The sequence below is a fragment of the Ursus americanus genome, chromosome 25 (assembly GCF_024610735.1).
Source record: "Ursus americanus isolate L20-20 chromosome 25, mUrsAme1.1.p, whole genome shotgun sequence".
In the NCBI taxonomy this organism is placed as follows: Eukaryota; Metazoa; Chordata; class Mammalia; order Carnivora; family Ursidae; genus Ursus; species Ursus americanus.
Genome location: NC_142151.1, coordinates 20,704,980 through 20,722,972, shown reverse-complemented (window position 1 = coordinate 20,722,972; position 17,993 = coordinate 20,704,980). Strand labels below are relative to the sequence as shown.

Sequence of the window (17,993 nt, the reverse complement as noted above, 5' to 3'; positions counted from 1 at the left end):
GCAAACTGAATATAGTACAAAGTAAGATCATAGGTGGGAGGATGCCTGATAAGTGATCCATTTGGTGAGGTTGTTCTCAGAAGACTCCCGGGAGATAAGTTTGGATATCTATTTTCTTTAGTATGTGCTGAATTTGGTGACTTCAGCTTTCTTTCCAATCTTTCAGAGAAATTATCTGACTTTACTTCTTTTCCCATCAGGGGAGAAGTTACATGTTTATTACTACTGCAATTGTTTCTCTCTCTTTTCCTTTCCTGCATAGACTAAGACTGAGAATTATTGTTTTTAGTTATTATTAGTATTATATCTTAGTATCTTGATCTGTATAAGTATCTGTAGCTAATATTTACCTGTATAAACTGGATTTATTATTTCAAGGTGTGCTGAGGTTTGTTTTGTGTTTTTGGTGGAAGGCAGGGAAGGAAGGCCTAGAAGCGGCTCTATTTATTGGATCATGGCCCAAGCTGAAGATGTAGCTTGAATTTTCAAGCTGAATTATCAAGATGGAGTAATTCCCCCCTCTTCAATGTAGCCTTCTCAGGCTGACCCACAGGGCACAGAAGATACTCAATAGTCTTTTTTTAAAAAAATTCTTTAGTATGTTATGTTAGTCACCATACAGTATATCATTAGTTTTTGATGTAGTGCTCCATGATTCATTGTTTGCGTATAACACCCAGTGCTCCATCCAATACATGCCCTTCTTAATACCCATCACTGGCCTATCCCAGTCCCCCACCCCCCTCCCCTCTGAAGCCCTCAGTTTGTTTCCCAGAGCCCATAGTCTCTCATGGTTCATTCCCCCTTCTGTTTACTCCCCCTTCATTCTTCCCTTCCTTCTCCTACCAATGTCCCTGCTATTCCTTATGTTCCACCAATGAGTGAAACCATATGATAATTGTCTTTCTCTGCTTGACATTTCACTTAGCATAATCTCCTCTAGTCCCATTCATGTTGCTGCAAATGTTGGGTAATTGTTCTTTCTGATGGCTGAGTAATATTCCATTGTATATATGGACCACATCTTCTTTATCCATTCATCTGTTGAAGGGCTTCTTGGCTCCTTCCACAGTTTAGCTATTGTGGACAATGCTGAACATTGGGGTGCATATGGCCCTTCTCTTCACTATGTCTGTATCTTTGGGGTAAATACCCAGTAGTGCAATTGCTGGGTCATAAGGTAGCTCTATTTTTAACTTTTTGTGGGACCTCCACACTGTTTTCCAAAGTGGCTACCAACTTGCATTCCCACCAACAGTGTAAGAGGGTTCCCCTTTCTCCACATCCTCTCCAATATTTCTTGTTTCTTGCCTTGTCCATTTTTGCCATTCTACCTGGTGTAAGGTGGTATCTCAAGGTGGTTTTGATTTGAATTTGAATTTCCCTGATGGCTAATGATTTTGAACATTTTTTCATGTATCTCTTAGCCATTTGTATGTCTTCATTGGAAAAGTGTCTGTTCATATCTTTAGTCTCGCCAACAATGGAAAATGTGGTCCTTACTATTCTTCCATCAACTAGGAAGCCATCTGGGATGTTGACATGCCCTTTGCCTTGACTGTTCATTTCTGATTGAGGAATACCCTTCCTGGTTCATAGTTTATATATCTTTAACTTATTTTGGGAGGTAGGGAGGTATTCATGAAATGTCCTTGATTCTAAGTTCCCAGAATGGGGAATGCTCTATTTGCCACCATTGTTTTGCACTGTGTGTAACTGAGTGTGTGATGATTTGGAGGTAATAGTGGTGGTATTGATAATTTAGGGAGAAGAAATATGTTGCTTTTGCTTGAGTTCTTTTGTACAAAGAATCAGTGTGGTGCCTGAATTTTCTAATTTGGAATTTGCCTTTTACATTTACACGGAGTTAAAATCTGATCTTTAATAGATTAAATCTAGTCCTTCCCACTTAGAAACTTTTTGTTGTTTCCACTTGAGGGACCATCCAATTTCTTACTTTAGACCCAATTCAAAGTACACAGAACCCATCTGTGTACTTATTTTCAGATAGCACAGGAAGAATGGCAGCAAATACAGGTAATTCTTTTCCCTGGGAGTTTACAATACAAGGGCATTTCATGGACATTTCCCTATCCTCCTGAAACAAGAGAAATGCTATTCTACACACCATGTAGTCAATTGAGTATTATCTTACTCCTCCCTTATGCAAACTAGCCTTACATGTAGTTATTGCAGCTTGAGTATCATGTCATGTTGCCTGATGCCAAAGCATTAAGTGACTTATTTTCCAAATAAAGTAAATCAGTGAAAGTAATAAAACTCTGCGTTGTCTGTCTGTTCAGTTGTCACACATCAAGGAGATGACACTGGAGCAAAACATAAATGTCACAAATAATGCACTTTGTCTCAGCTGACTTGGGTTACTTCCCTTGTACTTTCATTCACTTTGTTGTGGTGGAAGAGACTTGGATCTCAGTTTGTGGGTCAGATCTCTGACATTCTCACACTGAGTTATAGATCATGGGGTTCTTCCTTTGTTGTAGCTACTTAATTCTTTGGACATCAGGCTTCAGCTGGGGAGGGAAAGGCAAACTGGAAGCATCATCAGGCAGAAGCTTTGCTCCTGGCCTCCACCTCATCACCTACTACTCCTACCCTCTTCCCTAACTGGGATTCCCCCAGCACAGTGTTCTAGACCCTGAGTTATGACACTGGACATTAATGTGGGGAGATCAGGGGGCGAGGAGAGCATCCTGGAGAGATGAAATGCCAGTCTGTAGATGTGCCCAGAGAAGCTTCTAGAAGGAGGGTCATGTTGAACAGCGTTGGAAAGAGCATGTTCCAGGCAGAGAGGGACAGTCTGTATGAGGGCTGATGTTAATGCCAGCAAGATGTGCACATGTGGGGAAAGATTTGCCATGCTTAAGCAGAGATACACAGAAAAGGTTAATAGTAGGAGTAAGTGGTAGAAGAACAGTAAAATAGACAGACTTAGAAATACAATCTTAGAAGTTTGGACTTAATAGAGAGCAGCAAACTGCAGGTCTAGTTAAGAGAGAAAGAGAGAGTATGTTTCTTTTTAAGACTTGAGGAAAGTGTCCTTTACCGGATGGATGGTAGGGAGCACTCACATTTCAGTTATCTGCTGCAATGTAGTGGTCAGGAAGAATGTGATTTAGGGTGTTATCCTGCTTCAAGAAAGGACAACACTCTGTGATATCGGGTGAATCTGAGTGAGATCTGGAAAGATCTCTTTGCATAGAATTATGAATTTTATGGACTGGGAGGGTAGACCAGGGAGTATGGCAGGTGGCTGGCCATGCATATGCAGTATCCATAAAGTGTAGGAACCTACTAGATAGAGGTCTAGTGTGGACAGGGTGCAAAGTGTCTAAGTGGCAACATGTGAAACTATCGGCTTTTCTAGGGTTTCCATCATATCTAAAGTAACAGCCAAAGTCCTCACAGTGATGCCCAGGCCCTATGTGAAGGATCTGGCTTCCTGCTTTCTCTCTGACCTCATTCTCTATTTCTTCTCCCCTCACTCACTCTGCCCTGGCTCCACAGGCCTCCTTGTAATTCCTCAAAAATAGCCAAGTACCATTCCACACCCATTAAGATGGCTGCTATTAAAAAATAAAAAATAACAAGTGTTGGTGAGGATGTGGAGAAATTGGGGTGCTTGTGCATTGCTGGTGGGAAAGTAAAATGGTGCAGCCACTGTGGAAAACAGTACAGTGACATCTTAAAAAACTACGTATGCAATTACTTTATGATCCAGCAATCCCAATTCTGGATATATAGCCCACAGATTTGAAAACAGGGACTCAAAAAGATATTTGTAGACATGTCTTCATAACAGCATTATTCACAACACCTGAAAGATGAAACAACCCACATGTCCATCAGTGAATAGGCAGATAAACAAGATGTGGCATATACACACAATAGGATATTATTCAGCCTTAAAGAGGAAGGACCTCCTGACACGTGCTACAACATGGACGAACCTTGAAGACATAATGCTAAGTGAAATGAATGGGTAACTAAAGGACAATATTATATGATTCCAGTTACATGAGGTACCTACATTAATCAAATTCATAAAGACAAGAAGTAGAATGGTGGTTGACAGGGGCTGCAGGGAGGGAAGAATGGGGAGCTACTGTTTAATGGGTATGGAGTTTCAGCTGAGGAAGATGAACAAGTTTTGTAGATGGATGGTGGTGAGGGTTGCACTACAGTGTGAAGGTAAAGTTGGGTTGGACCACTCATTTTAAAATCACAACACACACTCTGAGCACACTCTAACTTTTTTGTTTTACTTTTCTCTGCAGCGCTGAGTACAAATCCAACACAATATACATTCTCATTACTTGTTCATTTAGTTTTTGCTTCCTACTGCAGGTATGTAAACAACTCAAATGAAGGGGTGTTTGTGTTTCTCTTTGATTTATCCACAGTGCTGAATAAATGAGGAGCAGTCTATTTGTTGAATGAGTAAATGAAGGACCATGATTTGACATAGACTTCTAGAGAAGACACAAAGAGAAAGAGAAAATGGGAAGATTCCATTTTTCATTTGGTTTTGTTAACTAATAATTGCTACCCTTGGATATGAGGCTTGGCCCCAGTGTTCATGGTGGCTTTTGCTCTGTTTACCAATTCAAATGTATTCTCAACTGTTTCCTCTTAGGAGTGTTGGTGTATATATGCACCACACTTACTATTATTTAAAGCTCTTGCCCTGAACTCGATGACTATACTTGTGTATTTCTGACTGTCCCCTACCAGAGTCTAGGGCTGATTGAGTTATAGCTTTGTAAACTCCGGGGAAGCTCAGCTATCTAAAAGGCTTTGTACTTGTTTGTTTGGGAGCTACTGGTTTCATTGGCTCTGTAGTTTTCATTGTCTGGAAATTTTAAGGAGGATGAGAGAATTTATATACTTTGGGATCAGATAGGACCTGTGCTTGGTTAGAGAGGTTTGGTATAATCTCTGAAGATGTTGCTTTTAAAGTCCACTTCTCTGAAACTTTGAGAAATTGAAAATAATGATTTAACAGTGTCATTAACCTTCCTCTCAAGACTTTCTCAAACTTCTAGCAAAGCAACTGATATCCAAACTATCTTTGAAGCTATTCAGGCCAACTTCCTGATTAGTAGGAGCACCCAACCACAGGAACCAGGGGAAGTTACTGCCTTGGAAAAATGTTTTGAAAAGCAAAGGCCCAGAGCGTGGGCAATACCCTTCTTAGAGACAGAAGAGTGAACATAATGACTTCCAGGACAAAGGAGAGTGGGTGAGACTGGCCAGAAAGCAAGACAGCCTGCAATTTAGTGGGTGGATTATTGAATTTGACAGCTCTTGGTGAGGTGGGATGGACCTTCTGTTTTGGAGTTTAGAAGGAAATCAGAGACTGAGAGGAACACAGGAAGGAGGAAGGAGGGAAGGGGTAGCTGGGGGCATTATGGAAAGCATACAAGGGACTTCATGTTCCCTGGCCCCTCTCTGCATTTCTTGAAGCACCTCCCCTGTGCCAACCACCACCTTTGCCAGAGAGTGTTTCCTAATTAAATTGAATGACGGGCAGTCAGGTTTTACCACAGTTGGTTTTCCCTTCACACTTCTCATTTTTATTGCCTTACATAAGGAAAGTAATACCATTTATACCTTCACCTGAACCAGGTTATAAAGGTTGCTTGGCTACAAAGTATGTATGTCAAAGTCAAGTAGATAGGAATTCTGGATTATGTGCCCTTTCAGGTTTCTCTTCTCAGTTTGTACATTTGTTCAACAAATACTTATTAAGCACCTAACTCACAGTCTGATGAAGGAGACAGACAGTTGACCTGGAATTCTGATACATTAGGATAAATTCCACATGCGGGAAACCCGGGTGCAGTGAGAACACATAGGATGGGCTGGACTCTGGGGAAAAAACCTGAGGGTTGCAAAATGGAGGGGGCTGGGGGGCTGGGGGGTTGGGGTAACTGGGTGATGGGAATTAAGGAGGGCATGTGATCTGATGAGCACTGGGTGTTATATGCAACTAATGAATCATTGAACACTACATCAAAAATTAATGATGTATTATATGTTGGCTAATTGAACTTAAATTTAAAAAATTCTTAAAGATCTTTAAAAAAAAAAAGGAAGGACAGGATAAGGATCAGGGGAGGTTTCCTGGGGAAGCAACTGCTGAGCCAGAAACTAAAGGAAGTGGGGATTAGCTAAGTGAAGGGGACCAGAGGGCATTAGAGGCAAGGGAACAGGGTGAGTGTAGAATTTTGCAGCTGGAGCAAGAACTGGGCAGGGGATGAGGCTGGAGGAATCAGCACAGGTCAGACTATGAAGGAAGGAAGGATTGAGAAGAAAGGGCAGTGGGGAACCACTAAGGGGTTTGAAGCCTGGGGATGGTTGGGGGACACCTCAATCAATTTATAGTGTAGAAAGATTTCATGAGTTAAGAATTGACCCTCCTTATCTATCTCCTGTGCTTGCTGGTAAATCATAACATAGGAACTGGTGGGTGACAAATAAGGAGTCTAGATGGATTTGTAGACAGAAGGGCTGACCCATAACACAAAGGTTCCTTTTGATTATCCATAGAGAATTTTGACTAGATATTTCTGTCTTTAGAAACCTCTGACAACATTTCCTAAAATTCTCTCAAAACCAAAGCCTGAGTAGGGAAGAGAGTGAGGGCTGAATGACTTTGCTTTCTCTGTTCTCCACTACTATTTCTACTATTTCCTGTGCATTGTTGTGAATTGTTCATACAAAGTCTTGCTGCCATTGAGGAGGGGACCATTTGAAGAGCAGCAAGTGAATAGGGGAAAAGAAGAACCTCATGTGTTGTTTGTTCATTAAGAAAATATATTTGGTGTATTCAGACCATGGTTTGAGCAAGTTAAAAATAACTCATTGTGAAAAATTAATAGAGAGTTAAAAGAGTTTTTGCTTTGTTTTCTTTTTAACTTAAATTCAATTAGCCAACACATAATACATCATTAGTTTCAGATGTAGTGTTCAACAATTCATCACTTGTGTATAACACCCAGTGCTCATCATATCATGTGCCCTCTTTAATCCCCATCAACCAGTTACCCCACCCCTCCATCGATCCCCCCTTCAGCAGCCCTCAGTTTGTTTCCCATAGTTAAGAGTCTCTCATGGTTTATATCCCTCTCTGATTTCTTCCCATTCAGTCTTCCCTCCTTCCCTTATGGTCCTCTGCACTGTTTCTTATATTCCACATATGAGTGAAACCATATATAATTGTCTTTCTTGGACCAACTTATTTCACTTAGCATAATACCCTTCAGTTCCATCCATGTTGATGCAAATGGCAAGTATTCACCCTTCCTCATGGCTGAGTAATATCCCACTGCACACACACGTGTGTGTGTGTGTGTGTGTGTGTGTGTGTGTGTGTGTGTGTATCCATTCATCTGTCGATGGACATCTCATCTCCTTCCACAGTTTGGCTACTGTGGACATTGCTGCAATGAACATTGGGGTGCAGGTGCCCCTTCTTTTCACTACATCTGTATCTTTTGGGTAAATACCTAGTAGTGCAAGTACTGGGTCATAGGGTAGCTCTATTTTTAACTTCTTGAGGAACTTCCATACCATTTTCCAGAGAGGCTATACCAGCTTGCATTTCCACCAACAGTGTAAGAGGGTTCCCCTTTCTCCACATCCTCATCATTTGTTGTTTCCTGTCTTGTTAATTTTAGCCATTCTGACTGGTGTAGGGTGGTATCTCATTGTGGTTTTGATTTGTATTTCCCTGATACCAAGTGATGTTGAGCATTTTTTCATGTTTCTGTTGGCCATTTGTATGTCTTCTTCGGAGAAGTGTCTGTTCATGTCTTCTGCCCATTTCTTGGTTATTGGGAGTTGAATTTGATAAGTTCTTTGTATATCTTGGATACTATCAGTTGAATTTCTATACTCTAACAATGAATGAATGTTTTAAGACAAGCTCACAGAGCAGGGCAGATTCTCCCGGCCCCTGGCAGCTGGCATCACAGACAGTACAGGGTGTGTATAGAGCACAGTGTGGCCAGTGAGGAGACTGTCTGCAGAAACGAACTCACTTTCTCCCTGGAAACCAGAAAGGGAGGAGACAGAAGAAATTATTTTGGTTGAGAGCTACTGACCTAGGTGACTTATTTCTCTTTTCTCTACCCACCACACTTTACAGCAGTTAGGACATAAAAACTGTAGTGAATTTTCCCTGATTGTTTTGGGTGAGGTGTATTGAATGTCAGAATATATAAAACCACCTTTCTGGCTCCTCTCCTGCCTCAGTCATGGACACTGGGTTGGCTGCCGGACCCATTTTTCCAATGTTTCCTTACCCAGCAGCCTGGTTCTCTCCTTCTTACAGATGGTTATGAAGGATCTGCCCCATTCTCCCTCTTCCTTTCTGTTCACAGCATCCCTGTGGGCCTAGGTGGGTAAAGGGAAGGGGTGGACTGTACATCCTTGGCCATCATTATAGCTAAATTGATGATGTATAATGAAGAGGAAGGGGGCCAAAGTGCCATCTGAGCTTAGCTAGCTGATTTTGGGGCTAAGGGTTTTAAGACTGGGGACCATTATTTGTATTTTAAACTCAGGTGATATACAAAAAATGGCTGTATAATTGCAATGAAACATCTAGTCCATGTGTCATAATTCATGCTCAAGCACTATGCACATGCCCCCTGTGGGAATTATTGCACAATACATTCATTCCCTGTTGTGTCTTACGGCTTAATTAGTACATGAAACTACATGACTTAGATGAACTCAAATAGGATTATGTCATGTGGTGTGTAAAAAAGAAGGATGTTGGGAGATATTTGGCCCTTTTTCTGGGGAGAAAGCAGGGTTGATTTTCTGTGATGTCCTTTGGTGTCAGTTTCTGTGATATTCGGCCTGCCACAGTTGACATGGGAGTTCTGAGCTTTGGTTGCTTTGTTGAACACTACTGTTTGGTAAATATTTATTGTTTACTTAGGCATTATGGAGGAATAACACATGTCAGATGAAATATGAAGCAGCATATTTGAAGCTTGAGCAATGGAACACAGCTGCCTCACCCCAACGCTACTGAATTCAGCTTCACTGAACCTGATCTCAGATTCTAGGCTTCCTGCACTTGCTACAACTCTCTGATCCTAGGCTCCTCTTCAATTCCACCTAGAATGCTGCGTCAGGCACTTCAAAGATTTGGTCAAAAACTGGTACGCAGATTTACACTGGAGCAACTGGTGGCTGAGCCTTCCCCTGCCAGAAGCCTGAGCACTTTGGATTTAGTGGCCCTGGGAGTGGACCACACCCTGGGTGCAGGTGTGTATATCTTGGCTGGTGAGGTGGCCAACAATCAAGCAGGACCATCTTTCTTGATCTGCTTTTTGGTGGCAGGCCTAACTTCCTTGTTGGCTGGGCTGTGCTATGCAGAGTTTGGTGCCCGAGTTCCCCATTCTGGCTCGGCATATCTCTACAGCTTTCTCACCATAGGTGAACTCTGGGCTTTCATCACTGGCTGGATCATCATCCTCTCCTATGTTGCTGATACAGCTATGGTGGTGCGGACATGGAACTTAGCTTTTGACTATCTGCGTGAGAACCAGATGTCTCAGACCCTGCATGAGAGCATCTCACCGCATGCTTCCCGTGTTCTTACAGAATATCTAGACTTCTTTGTTGTGGGCCTTCTGTTGCTGTTCATGGAATTGCCAGCTCTGAGGATCAGTCATTCTTCCCTGGTTAGCAGAGTAGTCACATTGGTGAAACTTTTGGTTCTCAGTTTTGTCATCGTCGCTGGCTTCATTAAGGGGGACCTGCACAACTGGAAGCTCACAGAAGAAGACTACATAAAGGCTGGACTCAATGACACCTTTGGCTTGGGCCCTCTAGGCTCTGGGGGATTTGTGCCTTTTGGCTTTGAGGGAATTCTTCGTGGAGCAGCTACCTGTTTCTATGCATTTATAGGTTTTGACAATATTGTTACCAGAGTTGAGGAAGCCCAGAATCCTGAGCGTTCTGTCCCCATGGGCATCATGATTTCACTGTCCATCTGTTTTTTGGTGTATTTTGGTGTCTCTTCAGCACTTACGCTTATGTTTCCTTACTACAAGCTTCAGCCTGGGAACACCTTGCCTCAGGCATTTCTCCATATTGGGTGGGCCTCTGCCTACTATGTTCTAACTTTTGGATTTTTCTGTAGTCTTTCTGCACGTATCTCAAGCTTTATGTTACCCCTTAATCTGGTGATATACAAGATGGCACAGGATGGCCTCCTGTTCCCTTTCTTTGCCAGCATGCAAACCATCACATACATCCGCATCACGGCCACTGTGATCTTTGGCATTATTGTAGCAATGATGGTATTCTTCTTTGGACTCACTGATCTCTTGGACTTCAGGTCAATTGGGTCCCTGATATCTCACTCCCTGGTTGCTCTCTGTGTTCTCATCATCAGGTATGAGCCTGAGAGGAAGAACGGGGGAAATGAAGCACAGGGGCAGGAGGAGAATGGACCTGCAGCAGAGAAGCTGACTCTAAGGGGACTGTTTTTTCCAGACAGCCGCACCCCCACTCCACTCTCTGGCAGGGTTGTATATGTTTGCTCCTTACTGCTTGTTCTGCTGCTGACTCTTCTTTGCCTGGTGCTAGCCCAGTGGCCAAGTCTGCTTTCTGGAGACCCAGCGCCAATCACAGTGGTTGTGCTGCTCCTGGTACTCATCACCGGGATCACGGGGGTCATCTGGAGACAGCCACAGAGCTCCACTCCCCTTCCCTTTAAGGTCCCTGTTCTGCCTCTCCTCCCACTCCTGAGCATCTTCCTGAATGTTTACCTTATGATGCAGATGGCAACTGACATCTGGGCCAGAGTTGGTATCTGGATGCTAATTGGGTTTGGTCTCTACTTCGGCTATGGAATCCAGCACACCCTTGTCACTTAACCTTACTTCACCCTTGGGATTTGGCATAGTCTGGTTAACTCCACTTCAGTTAGGGCTGAAACTGTAGAGCTTGAACTCCGCAGTTTCAGTACACATTCGTTTTGATATCATCACACCTGAATGCAGTCTGGTCCCCCTGTACAATAATGGAGAGTACTTTTCACACATGGAAAGCTAGGGCTCCCATGGTATGTTGGTGTGGGAATACTAATAGAGTTCTGTATGTATTGTGGAGTGAAGGATATGTCTTTGCTCTTTCTCTCTTTCGCTCTCTCTCTCTTTTTTTTTTTTTCTCGTCTACTTTTCAATTATGTCTGTATTGCATACTGGCTTTAAAAATTTATTATTAAAAGAAACTAAGGGTGCCTGGGTGGCTCAGTCCATTAAGCATCTGCCTTTGGCTCAGGTCATGATCCCAGGGTTCTGGGATCGAGCCCCACATGTGGCTCCCTGCTCAGTGGGAAGCCTACTTCTCCTTCTCCCTCTGCCACTCCCCCTGCTTATGTTCTCTTTCTCTGTGTGTCTGTCAAGTAAATAAAATCTTAAAAAAAAGAAACTAGAAAAAGTGTTGTCCTTTTCTTTGGTTAAATGTCCAGTATCACTGGGTGATATACGCAAATAATGACTGGGTGTTATACGCAAATAATGAATCATGGAACATTGCATCAAAAACTGGGGATGTACTGTATGGTGACTAATATAATAAAATAAAAATTATAAATAAATAAATAAATAAATAAATAAATAAATAAATAAATAAATATCCAGCATCAGAATGATGCCTGGCTGGCTCAGTTGGTAGAGCACATGACTCTTGATCTCAGGGTGGTAAGTTTGAGCCCCACACTGGGTGTAGAGATTACTTAAAAATATATCCAATAGCAAAATTACTGAATCATATGATAGTTCTGTTTTTAATTTTTTGAGAAACATCCATACTGTTTTCCATAGTCATTCCCACCAAAAGTGAATGAGGGTTCCTTTTCCTCCACATCTTTGCCAACACTTGTTTTTCTTTTCTTTTTCATTTTAGCCATTCTGACAGGTGTAAAATGATACCTCACTATAGTGTTAATTTACATTTCCCTGATGATTAGTGACGCTGAACATCGTTTTATGTGTCTGTTGGCCATCTTTATGTCTTCTTTGGAAAAATGTCTATTCAGGTTCTCTGTCCATTTTTTTTTAAAGATTTTATTTATTTATTTGACAGAGATAGAGACAGCCAGCGAGAGAGGGAACACAAGCAGGGGGAGTGGGAGAGGAAGAAGCAGGCTCATAGCGGAGGAGCCTGATGTGGGGCTCGATCCCGGAACGCCGGGATCACGCCCTGAGCTGGAGGCAGACGCTTAACCGCTGTGCCACCCAGGCGCCCCTCTGTCCATTTTTTTTAAAAGATTTTTTTATTTATTCGACAGAGATAGAGACAGCCAGCGAGAGAGGGAACACAAGCAGGGGGAGAGGGAGAGGAAGAAGCAGGCTCATAGCGGAGGAGCCCGATGTGGGGCTCGATCCCATAACACCGGGATCACGCCCTGAGCCGAAGGTAGACGCTTAACCACTGTGCCACCCAGGTGCCCCCTCTGTCCATTTTTTAATTCAATTATTTGTGGGGTTTTTTGGTTTGAGTTGTATAAGTTCTTTATGTATTTTGGGTATTAACCCCTTATTCAATATAGAATTTGCAAATATCTTCTCCCATTCAATAGGTTGCCTTTTTCTTTTGTTGATGATTTCCTTTTCACTGCAAAAGCTTTTTAGTTACATAATTCTAAAAGATATATGCACCCTTATGTTTATTGCAGCATTACTTACAATAGCCAGGATATGGAAGCAACCTAAGTGTCCATCCATAGATGAATGAATAAAGAAGATGTGGAGTATCTATATGGAATACTACTCAGCCATAAAAAGAATGGAATCTTGCCATTTGTAACAACATGGATAGACCTGATCTGTACAATGCTAAGTGAAATAAGTCAGTCAGAGAAAGACAAATACCAGTGATTCCACTCTTATGTGGAATTTAAGAAATAAAACAAACTAATGAACAAAGAAAAAAGAAAGACAAACAAAAAAAAAACCCACTCCAGACTCTTAAATACAGGGAATAAACTGATGATTGCCGAAGTTGAGGGTGTAAGAGGATGGGTGATTTAGATAAAAATAATTAAGACTACATTTATCTTTTTTAAATATTACTTCTTTTAGAGAGAGAGAGCTCAGGGGGAGGGGCAGAGGGAGAGGAAGAGAAGCAGACTCTTTGCTGAGCATGGAGTCTGACACAGAGCTTGAACCCAGGATCCTGAAGCCACAACCTAAGCCTAAACTAAGAGTAAGACATTTAACCAACTGAGTCCCCAAGGTGCTCCAAGAGTATGCTTATCTTGATGAGCACTGAGAAATGTGTAGAATTGTTGAATCATTGTATAGTATGCCTACAGTAATATAATGATAATGTATGTTAATTATACTTCAATAAAAAAAAAGAAAAGAAACCAGAAAAGGACAAAAAAGAAAGATGAAATATGGCCCCTGACCTTAAGGAGTGTATGTATGTGTGTGTGTGTGTGTGTGTGTGTGTGTGTGTGTGTGTGTGTGTTATATAATTTTTTATTTAAATTCAGTTTAGTTAACATATACTGTATTATTAGTTTCAGGGGTAGAATTTAATGATTCATCAGTTATATTTAAAACCCAGTGCTCATTACATCAAGTGCCGTCCTTAATGCCCATCACCCAGTTATCCCTTACTCCCACCCACCTCCCCTCCAGCAGCCCTCAGTTTATTTCCTATAGTTCGGGGTCTCTTATGGTTTCACTCCCTCTCTGTTTTCATCTTATTTTATTTTTCTTTCCCTTCCCCTATGTTGATATGTTTTGTTTCTTATATTACACATATGAGTGAAATTATATGGAATTTGTCTTTTTCTGACTGACTTATTTCACTGAGCATAATACTCTCTAGTTCTATTAACATCTTTGCAAATGGCAAGATTTCATTTTTTCGATGGTTCTTTAATATTCCCGTGTGTGTGTGTGTGTGTGTACCACTTCTTCTTTATCCATTCCTCTGTCAGTGGACATCTGCACTCTTTCCATATTTTGGCTATTGTGGACATTGTTTCTATAAACATTGAAGTGCATGTGTCCCTTCGAATCACTATGTTTGTATTTGGATAAATACCTAAAAGTGCAATTGTTGGATCATAGGGTAGTTCTATTTTTAACTTTTTGAGGAACCTCCATACTTTTTTCCAGAGTGCCTTCACCAGCTTGCATTCTTACCAACAGTGTAAGAGGGTTCCCCTTTCTTCGCATCCTCCCCAACATCTGTTACTTCCTGAGTTCTTAATTTTAGCTATTCTGACCAGTTTGAGGTGGTAACCCACCGTGGTTTTGATTTGTATTTCCCTGATGCCAAGTGATGTTGAGCATTTTTTCATGTGTCTGTTGGCCATTTGTATGTCTTCTTTGGAGAAATGTCTGTTCATGTCTTCTGCACATTTCTTGACTTGATTATTTGTTCTTTGGGTGTTGAGTTTGAGAAGTTCTTTATAGCTTTTACATACTAGCCCTTTATCTGGTAAGTCATTTGGAAATATCTTCTCCCATTCCATAGGTTGCCCCTTTATTTTGTCGACTGTTTTCTTTGCTGTGCAAAAGCTTTTTATCCTGATGAAATCCCAATAGTTAATTTTTGCTTTTGTTTCCCTTGCCTTTGGAGACGTGTCTAGCAAGAAGTTGCTGCAGCTAGTCAAAGAGTTTGCTGCCTGCATTCTACTCTAGGATTTTAATGGATTCCTGTCTTACATTTAGGTTGTTCATCCACTTTGAGTTTATTTTTGTATATGGTGTAAGAAAGTGGCCCAGTTTCATTCTTCTGCATGTGGCTGTCCAGTTTTCCCAACACCATTTGTTGAAGAGACTGTCTTTTTTCCATTGGATATTCTTTCTTGCTTTGCTGAATATTAGTGGACCATAGAGTTGATGGTCCATTTCAGGGTTCTCTATTCTGTTCCATTTATCTATGTGTCTGTTTTTGTGCCACTACCATGCTGTCTTGATGATTATAGCTTTTTAACAGAGCTTGAAGAAGGAGCTTATATTCTAATACAAGAGGTAAAGAATAGTTGTAACACAAAGTAGAAAATGTTGTCATAAGTAATATACAAATCAAGTATCTTGAGAACTCAGAGTGGAGGATAATCATTTGTGTCTGGCACAATGATGGGGTTTGATGTTGAAATCAGAGAGACTTTGTAGAGAATGGTATTTGAGTTGTGTTTCCCAAGGAGCAGATAGGATTTTGCCACACGTGGGGTGCAGAAAGAGATTAAGCAGCGAGAACAGCACTATGAAAAGCACTGGAAAAAGAAGCAGTGTTCAGAGCATACTGACCAGACTGTGTAGCTTGAGGCTTGGCTGTGTGAGGGGACAACAGAGCATGGACAGGTGGATTGAAGCCAGAGCTTTCCTCTGAGCATAAAGCACTTTGGCTTTGAATCCACTACTCATGCTAAAAATCTCTGGGGTTCATTCTTCTGCTTGTGACATCTGCATTCTTGGACTTTAAGGTTTCTCTACTGTTGTCTGCTTTGGCCCACTTGCTCAAAAAGTGCACAGCTGAGATTCAAGTGTCCTGGGTTCTGGTCTTGTTTGCACCACTAACTAGCAATGTGACCTTGAGCAAGCTGCTCAGTGCCTTCCATGCTCTGCTTATTTATCTATAACAGGAGAGGTCACAACTGATCATTTCTAAAGTTTTGTTTACTTAAACATCTCTAGGGTCTCCTCTGGTTTTTCTGTTATTCTCTCAACTAGGTCTCTCTACTGCATGTGATCTGAACCTGAACCTGAATCCTGCCCACTTTTCACACAACCCATTGTTGGAGCTGTAGAGGGACAATAAATGGCACATCATTTCCCCCTTGTATGTTTGAAACCAGTTGATAATCAAGACACAGAGATAGGTAATTAAACTGTCAGCTTTAGATCTGCAGCCGAATTGGCCTGATAGTCCCACATCACAAGTAGTGCTGAGCAATCCCTGCCTCCCACCACAGGATAGCGTCTGCTTTTGTTAGATTTTCTCATGTATGAACAGGTTGGAAAGCACGTGTCCTCTGGGCAGGTCAGCCCTGAATTTAAAACAAAACAAAACAAAACAAAACAAAACTGGAAGGGGCTGAGCTGGGCATGCTCAGTGATCTCTTCAACTCACTAATCAATATCACAGTGACAGAAGGGGATTGAGAGGCCAGGAATAGAACTTTGCTCAGTGGTGCTCAAACTTCAGCAAGTGTCACCTCACCTGGAGGGCTTGCGAAAACAGATTTCTGGGCCCTACCCCCAGCCTTTGGAATTCAGTAGGCCTGGGTGGGACCCAGAACTTGACCTAACAAATTCCCAATTGATGCTGATTCTGCTGGTCCAGGGACCACACATTGAAAACCAAAGCTCCAGATGAACCCTCTCCATATGTACAGATAAAGTGAAGGAAACAAAGGTGCCCTTTTAACACTTACCTTCATTTCATGAAACATTTAGATTAAAATATCATGGTTAATACTTTCAGAGTGAAGAAATCATAGTGAATCATTTCACAATGTGTATGTATATTAAATCACCACAATGTACACCTTAAATATCATATAATTTTATGTCAATTATACCTCAAAAGAGCTGAAATAAAAAATAAAATAAAATACCACAGTTATCTGTGTGTCTTTATTTTCTTTATTTTGTTTCCTGATTGTAGATCACAGGTAAGGAGTGTATGTTGTTCACTCCCCAGAACACACAACTGGGGGCCAGGCACATAATGAGAATTTAATAGAACTATATCTAGAACTATATCTAGATCTGTACTCATCACCTAGAACTGTACTCAGGCATTTCTAGTTTTTCCTTTGTGTGGCTACGCCTGAGTTCTGGTGACTGTCCTGTATGTTCCAACAGAGTGGAATTGTGCTGAGGGCAGGAAGTAGGTTCTGCCCCTCCTCTAGACCCAACAGTAAAAACAGTGTTGTTCATTCAAAGAGCAAGAGGGAAAGTACAGCTTCATAGGACCTCCCCTGGTCCTGCACTGTCTATTACCATGGGATTTGGGGAGCAGCCAAAGTACAGAAATTGATAAATAGAAGGCCCAATCTGCTCTATCTGACAGGAAATCCCTGAAGATGAGACTAGCTCCCGCTTGGGCACAATAGGCATCTTTCTTGATGCAGAGTTTTATAGTTGGCATAGAAAAGTCACTGTTTTTCTATTGCATTTATGTACGGGGCCTGCCTTCAGAGGAAGGGATAGTAAGCTACTTTCTTACTTGTGGAATTTTCATCTTCCCAACAGGGATTAGGTGGCTCCAGGGAAGTAGGCTAGAGGCAGGATTGCCCATATACTTACCCACTCCTTTAGATGTTTTTTTGAGAGACCAGTGCAAAAGTCTTTGTAAGAACATCTAAGATTCTTTGGAGAGAGAGAATTTACACCCCACATGGGAGAAAAATGGACTGAAATAAGAGAAATTCAGAGCTGGATAGGGATTGAGGCATCATTCCTTTGGAAGGAAAGGTCTGAGTAGAAACTGAGAGAGAGGTATTGGTCAAGAGACACTTCCTGGAGTAAGATGTCTATGGAGCAATTTGGGAAATAAAAGACAGACAGGTGAGTTGGAAAAGAAATGGGACAGTAATTCTAGCCTATAAGGACATTTAAGACACATGAAAGAATAAGACTTTCATGAGGGAATATATATTTTCACATTAGTAGGGAATTTATGAGCTAGGTTTGTATTGTCTATTGTGCCATGGAGCGAGATTCCTGAATCAGGAAGGGATGAGATATGATTCTCACAGCCATCTGGAGGATAGACAGACAGAAGGATGTGGACAGAGACTCTTCCTGGGAGATAGTTGTAACCTGCTACAGTCATCTACATTCTTCTTTTTAAAGTATGGTCCGTGGACCAGCAGCATGGGTGTTACCTGGGAGCTTGTTAGAAATGCAGCATCTTAGGCCCCAACCCAGACCTTCCGAATCAGAATCTGCATTTTAACAGGCTCTCAA

At 41.6% G+C, this 17,993-nt stretch overlaps 1 pseudogene across 7 annotated transcripts in view; it reads left to right on the top strand.

Moving 5' to 3' along the window:
• The window catches only part of LOC123781782 (cationic amino acid transporter 3 pseudogene), a 60,057-nt pseudogene extending 47,826 nt beyond the window's left edge, over positions 1-12,231 (top strand). For 3 of the 7 annotated variants that reach the window (XR_015721617.1, XR_015721618.1, XR_015721615.1), the window contains 2 exons: positions 4,299-4,368; positions 8,975-12,230. The product of XR_015721617.1 is annotated as a cationic amino acid transporter 3 pseudogene, transcript variant X3 (transcript). Of the gene's footprint in view, positions 1-4,298; positions 4,369-8,974 lie in introns of all 7 variants that reach the window. The other 4 variants (XR_015721620.1, XR_015721616.1, XR_015721619.1 and 1 more) reach the window with 2 other exon arrangements.
• Positions 12,232-17,993: the final 5,762 nt, after the last annotated feature.